Source organism: Myotis brandtii, unplaced genomic scaffold, assembly GCF_000412655.1.
Source record: "Myotis brandtii unplaced genomic scaffold, ASM41265v1 scaffold627, whole genome shotgun sequence".
In the NCBI taxonomy this organism is placed as follows: domain Eukaryota; kingdom Metazoa; phylum Chordata; class Mammalia; order Chiroptera; family Vespertilionidae; genus Myotis; species Myotis brandtii.
The window spans coordinates 2,333,403-2,340,451 of NW_005370397.1; the positions used below are offsets into that span (position 1 = coordinate 2,333,403).

Below are 7,049 nucleotides of genomic sequence, written 5' to 3' on the forward strand. Positions count from 1 at the left end.
GTGTCACGTGGGCCCGCGGCAGGTGGCACACAAGACCCCAGGCCTGACCGGCCCCTTTCGAGGCCATGTTGGTGGCCAGTAGGTCCTGGGTGAGATTTGTTTGCCTCCAAGGCTGGGAGCCGTGGATCATGCTGCCCAAAGACCTCCCGGCGAGAAGAAGGCGCGGCTCCTGCCTCCGCCGCCTTCGGCCCCATGACCCCTTCGCTCAGTGACCAGAGTTGATGTTGCTCTGAGCGTATCGCAGCCGAGTGTAAGTGATGCTATAAGAAGACACTGTTTTGCCCTGGGCGGGCTCAGTGGTTAGAGCGTGGGCCTACAGACCAAGGGGTTGGGGGTTCGATTCCCAATGAAGAGCACATACCTCGGTTGCACGTTTGATCCCCGGCCCTGGTTGGGGCGTGTTCAGGATGTTTCTATGTCTCTCCCCCCACCCCCACTTATCCCTTCCACTCTCTCAAAATCAATGGAAAAAATATCCTCTGGTGAGGATTGAATGAATTAATGAATGAATGAATGAATGAGAAGGTTCCATGTTGATCCCCGGCCCTGGTTGGGGCGTGTTCAGGAGGCAACCAATTGACGTGTCTCTCCCACATCATGTTTCTATGTCTTCTCCCCCCCCCTCCCTTCCATGCTCTAAAAATCAATGGAAAAAAAATCCTCTGGTGAGGATTGAATGAATTAATGAATGAATGAGAAGGTTCCATGTTTTGCACACACATTCCATACTGGAAACCCAAGGCAGCAGTGGCTTGCGCCACATCCGTGAGGCGGGAGTGGTCCACGGTGCCCGCCCTGCCTGGAGGCTCAGCCGCTGCGCATAACTCTCCTTTTCCTCCGGCCCTGCTGCACCTCGCCCTCTGCTCAGCCCTTCCCTTTGCCATTGAAGCAGCCACAGGGGGCGCCCAGGGCGTGGTAGCAAGGCCACACTTACCACGCAGGACAACCCCAGGGAGGTGGACACACACCCAAGCCCTCTGCGATGTCTTCTTCCAACGTCACGCATAGCGACGTCATCCACTTCCCAGAGCAGTTGGTCAGGCTGGAGGCAGGGTCAGAGTGGAGAGGACCCTGCGGGTGGTCTGTGCTGGGGAGAGGGGCCTCACAGGGCAGCCTGAGGGGGTCCGGGCCTCTCAGAGGGTGGGAGGCGCTGCAGGAGCTTCGTGTCCCCCCCCTTTACGCTCCACCTCCCCCCCCCCCAGCTTAAGGAAGCTTGAATGGGCTGATCCTTTGAATCCTTCCCGTTTCCCCAGGCCCGAGGCTCGGCTGCCTGTGAACTGCGCGGACCCAGTCCTGTCATGCTGTTCTGTGAGCCCAGGGGAGTTGTTCCACTTCCTTTTCAGTCACCACCAGACAGGCCAGCAGTGGCTCTGGCCCTGGGTGTCTGGGGGTGGAGACGTTCCTCAGCAGCCGGAGCCTGGCTTGTTGAGGCAGGTCAGGTGCCTCTGTGCCTGCCCCCAGCCCACCCGCCTCCAGCGCCTCATCACAGCAGACAGAACCGGTCGGGAAGCCTGCTGGCCCGCTTGGCTTTCTCCTGGTTCCCCTGAGGTTCCCGGCGTGCGTGCGGGCTTATCTGCCACGCCGAATGGGCTCCTCTGTTCGGCAGCAGCTTGCCCTGTTCCTCTGGGGGGAGGGGGATCGTCACCCTCCCCCGCTCCTCACCCCGTGGCACCATCACTAGCTCCTGGCTGCTCCCCTCTCATCTGCCCAGGGACAGCCTCTTCCTAAAACTCCCCATCGGCCCTTGCGGCAGAAGCAAGCTGTTTCATCCCCCCAGATCTAGATCCTCGTGACCAAGAATGGGGATTTTTTCTAATGATTTTATGTGTTTGGGCTTTTCATTCGTCCTAAACCAGTGGTTCTCAACCTTGGCTGCACATTAGAATCACCTGGGAATCTTTTTAAAATCCTGATTTCTGGGCCTCATCCTCCAGAAATTCTGTCTCTTTGTTACTAATGTCGTGGCCGGAATCTTTTTAAAATCCTGATTTCTGGGCCTCATCCTCCGGAAATTCTGTTTCTTTGTTACTAATGTTGTGGCCCCACCCCATAACAAAGAAACAGAATTTCCGGAGGATGAGGCCCAGAAATCAGGATTTTAAAAAGATTCCCAGGTGATTCTAATGTGCAGCCAAGGTTGAGAACCACTGTCCTAAACACTGATCTAAGCGCATGTGACATGCTAACCATTCCAGCCGAGCGAGACCCAGTGCCTGCTGGGTGGAGGAGCTGAAGGTGTAGCCGGCCACGGAGACGTGCAATCATCCCAGCGCCAGGTGTGCAGGGACAGGGTGGGGCACCGCCAGGCAGCGGTGACTTCTGCCCAGGGGTGTGCTGGGAAGCCCCGGGCGAGAGCGAGCTCCCGGACGGTTCCCAGAATCAGGAGTCAGCCAGGTCCTCCCTGCTGAGTGGACGTCAGTGGCTGGACAGGGAGGAAGTCAGAGTCCAAGTGGGAAGATCCAACAGCCAAGGGACCTGAGAGAATGTGGCGGGACCGGGAAATGGTGAGTGGCCGGTGGCCAGGGCCTGGGTCTGATGGGGAAGGGCTGGCGTGTGAGCTGAATCTTGAAGTGCCACACGCTGAGGAAATCAGAACACCCTGTGGGGGACAAGAGGACGTGGCCAGTTTTTAAAGTGGCATCCATCGACCTGGGCATGGGGAGTAACCCTGATGGCGGGGTGTTTGGGTGCCTCTCTGAGCGTGTTGTTCCCGTCAAAGGGACTGTTTCCTGCCTGGATCCTTCCGCACCTTGGCTTCAGTGTCTGCTCGGGCTTTGAAGGGACACAGCAACCGGTGGTTTTTCCTGACCTCATTCTCCGGTTCTGAGTTCCGTGGATCAGGAATGTGGACCTATGGGCATGAATGGTGGGGGGCGGGGGGGGGGGAGGCTGCTCTGATGGACAGAAGAGCATCGTGGCCTCGGCGCCTGGCCTCTGCGCCCACCTGTGTGCCCTCAGGGGCGTGATGTCGTGGGGCCCTGTGTGCCCGTGTGCTCTTATTAGAAATCGTCTTGTTAGTTAGGTGGAGAGACGGCCCGCCTCCTGGAGTCTCCGTGACAGGCAGTGCATTGCTGCACGTGGACAGGGCCTGAGGCCCGGGAACCTCGCAGGCGTTGATTCGGGTCCCTCTCCCGGCCCTCCCAGGGCTGCTTCGCCCGGGTCCTCATGTGGAAAGGACGCTGCCTGGGAAGGGCCCGGAGGGAGCCCGGCTCCGGGACAAGGATGGACTGCACCTGCGAGTGCCCCTCCCTGGTTTAAAAAGTGCTCCCTTTGTCCTCCCTCCACACGGGGGCATTCCAGGCCGGCTCCTGGGAGAGGGTGGTGGGTCTAAGGCTGGCTGCCCCTCTCCTTCTGGAAGCCTGGCCAGGCAGCTGGCCGGAGAGGGCCAGGTGACAGGTGAGCCAGGTTGCCCCGGCGAGTGTTCTGTGGGGTCTGCACCTGCTTGCACGTGATGATGCTGTGGGACGCTGTCTGGCTGCGTTTCCTTCCCTTGGTTTTGTTCCTAATGGCCCCATATCAGGGCTTCGTGCCAAGGACAAGAGAATTCTTGGTTGGTGAGAACTGGGTTCTGTAAAGGGGCTGTTTTTCTATGAGTTCAAGTTCACTTACTCTTCATATTGGAAATTTCCCCAAGACCCAGGGAGCCAGGTGGGCTGTCCGTGTGGGACAGGCCCCCGGTATTGGCAGGGTGTCCGTGCCTCCTTGGGACCAGCCACTTAGAAACTCTTTGCATAATGCCGTGTGCTCTCCTCATTTCTTTCGTTGTGTTTTAATATGAACTTTGGGAAGATGGGAGCTTACACTCTGGGGCGTAGACCGTGTAGGTGCTTGGTGGTTGGGGTTTTAGTTCTTCACCTTGGCCTTGGGCGGCCGCTTTGCCCTTTCTCGGATGAGAGAGGAGAGAGGCACAGAAGAGGGTGTGGCGTGCTCTCCAGACCAGTTTTAGAATTGAGAGTCAAACCAGCCACCGCCCACTCCATCGCCCATTGTGCCATTGGCTTTAGGGGACCAGGCGACAGAGCAGGTGGAGAGAACTGGGTTCTGGTGCACAGACATGGATTCGAGTCCTGGTTCTGCCTCGGATGAGTTCTGTGACCTTGAGCGAGTCACGGGATCTGCTGAGCTGTCTTCTTTCTGGCGACTCAGGGTAATCTTCGTCTCTGCCATCACCTGCCTCGGGGCTGAGCATTATAAAAATCACGTGTGGAAGCCCCAGCAGCTCCACAGACGGTACAGGACAGAGGAGGAGGAGGAGAGAACCGTGTTGAAAGGAGGTTCCCTCATGCCGGGCTCTCAGAGCGTGAACCCCCGTCTCCTGGGCCTGGGCCACTGCCACAGGTCCCCGAGGTCTGTCACCTCCACCCAGGCCTGCACGCGTTTGTACAGAGCCGGCGACAGACCCAGTGCTGGCTGCCCTCCAGGTTCTGGCTCCCCTCAGAGCGTCATGGCTCAAAGGAGGAGTAGAGGGTAGGCGTGGGCCCTGGGCGGACGGACCTGTCTTGGGCAGAGCTGCTTGGGGTGACACAATCCGGGGTGACACAATCCAGTCTGATCGCCGCCCACCATGGGAGGCAGAGCTGTGGCCAAATGCATCTGGTCTCTCCCTCTGAGCACACACCTTCTCCTGAGGCTGAGCTTGGAAGTGGCAAGGGACCCAGAGGTGGGAACAAAAGCTGGGGTGTCCTGGCGCTGGGGCTGCTGCCCCGCCTGCCTCCCACGCCACCTTTAGCTGGTTTACCTCCCACAGCTCCTCCCCAAGGAGCTATGAATCTCGCTCTGCCAGATTCTGAAGAAAAGGGGGCTTTTCTTGAGAACTCGTACCAGCTAATCCCGTTTGCGGCTGTTTGTTACAGTCATAGGCATCCTCTCCTGAGGACCTCATGCCAGGCAGTGGCCCGGCACAGCCGGTCTCAGCCCAGCCCTGTGAGCGAGTGTTATCACCATCCGCATTTAACAGACGAGGAAACGAAGGCCCAGAGCCATTAGGGGGCTGGGCCTGTGTCGCACCACGGGCAAAGGGCTGCAGCTGGGATTCAAATTTCTGTTTGCTTGGCTCCAAAACCTTTGCTCCCGCTGCCACCTCACCTCTCGCTGCCCATCAGCAAGTCCCTTGGGCTTGGCCTGTCCTGCAGAGCCCTGGCCAGCTTGCTGAATATACTTACGCTTTTCTAGCTCTCGGGCTAATAGGACCAAATGCCAGCCAGTGGTTCTCAGCGAGGCTGCGCGTTAGGTGACCCAGCCAGTCTCTGTACCAGACTGCAGCCCAAACCAAGTAAGTCAGAACCGTGGCACTTGGACCGGGACCACAGTGGTGAAGCTCCCAGGTGATGCTGATTGTCAGCCAAATTGAAGCCCAGCGCGGACACCTGGCCTGCGGCAGGGGGCTCCTTTGAGTTATGGAGGCAGCCGCCTGCGCGCCTTCAGGAGGCCAAGGAATTCTGCAGCCAGTCCTTTAGGGGGCCCGCTCCACGTGGCCAGTTTCCAGATCGTGCTGTGAAGGCTCTTTTAGTTAATAGTGACCTTCGGCCTGTGGGCTTACAAGCAGCACCGAACTCCCAGCTCGGGCTCCTCGGAGACGGATGCTGGCACCCAGGCCTTTGTTTGGAAGGGGAGGTGGGCATTGTCTGCAGGGTTACCAAGACGATGGCCGGCGAGACCTGGGTGCGCGTCCTTTGTTAGTGCTTAGGTTGGGGCATTTAAATGTTGCAGGTGGGGAAGGATAAAGCACAGATCCAACTCTGCATAATGCAAAAACATGGAAATTGGGTTTTAAAATAAAAGGCTACTAGTTTTTAAATCCAATCTTGTACCTTGAATAGGTGTTCCTTGGTTGCCCAGGCAACTGCAGGCAGGCAGCCTGACATCTGGCAGGCCTGGTTGGATCTGGGCGCTGGATTTATCAAATTCCAACGCTTACCAGCTCGGTGCCCTTGCCGGGGTGCCTGTGAAGACTAAAGAGAATGGATTCAGCCTCACAGTGCCAGGCAGAGTGCATGCCCAGCACATGTGCATGCTCCTCCCTCCCTCCCCTGCCCCATGTTGGTGAGGGGTGCCTGCCCTGCCCGCCCAGTAGTAAATGAGGTGAAACCCCTAAGAACAGAAGGGCTGGTCTAGGCAGGAGTGTTACCCACCGGCCGGGAATAAAGGAACCGCCTGGCTTGTCCCTGGGAGCCCGCCCAGCCCCGGGGCTGAGAAGTGCGGGGTCGTAGACTTTCTCACTGGACAGGAGAGTGGGGGACGACGGTTCTGGCCCAGGAAGAAAGACCACCAGGATGCAGGAGTGGCTTTGCCACCCTCGGTGAATTTTGGTTTCCGAGGGCAGTGCCTCTCGTAGGATCACCTCACAGGCTGACCACGTCCTATTTGGGATTGTTCCTTAGCAACACAAAGGACCATGCCCGCTTCTCTTATTGGCAGGGTGTGTGTGTGGAGGGGGAGTGGGAGGTCTTGCATTCACTCTGTTTTTCCTAGGGGCGGGCTAGCTCTCCGGCTTCAAGGCAGGAGGGAGGGCAGCATCAGCCCTCTGGTGAGGGAAGGCATTTAAGACGCCTCTTGGACAACACGTCCCTGGCTGGGTTTCCTCCGTCTGACATTCCTTTGGTTCACGTTGCAACGAAGCTGCCTGTTCTCGACAAGTTCCTGTCACGGGTGTCATTCTCTTTGCGAATGTCCTTGCTGTCCGTCCCCTTTTTCTCCCCAAACTGTGAGATGTTGCTTTCCTCTTAAATAAGAATCGCCAGTTACGTAATACAATTCACCATGGTACGGTCTGCTCTCCAGTAACTCCTTCCGCAAGTGTCCCTGGGCCAGGACCCGAAAACATTCCGCATTTATCTCCGTAGGCCCTTGGGGAGGAGTTCCTGATCTTCCGGCGGTACTGGGCCGCCCTCCAGCTTTCCTGCAGTCCGCCCGGAGCCTCGATGCCGCCCTTCGAGTCTAAAAGAATGCGAATTAAATGCGAATTAAAGAAGCGGGCCGCTCTTCGGGGATCGCGCTGATGTGGGCCATTGGGTGCTCGCTCAGCCCCGCCCGCCCGCCCTCAGCCCCGC

At 58.1% G+C, this 7,049-nt stretch overlaps 1 protein-coding gene and 1 long non-coding RNA gene across 2 annotated transcripts in view; both read left to right on the plus strand.

Annotated features, from left to right (window-relative positions):
* Nucleotides 1-7,049, plus strand: part of ITPKB (inositol-trisphosphate 3-kinase B) — a gene marked incomplete at its 5' end in the record, with an annotated part of 97,625 nt that overhangs the window by 42,612 nt on the left and 47,964 nt on the right. The window lies entirely within an intron of this gene.
* LOC106723691 overlaps nucleotides 2,156-7,049 on the plus strand; it is an 8,823-nt gene continuing 3,929 nt past the window's right edge. Inside the window, exon 1 of the long non-coding RNA XR_001359394.1 lies at nucleotides 2,156-2,504. This is a non-coding gene — a long non-coding RNA (uncharacterized LOC106723691). The remainder of the gene's footprint in view (nucleotides 2,505-7,049) is intronic.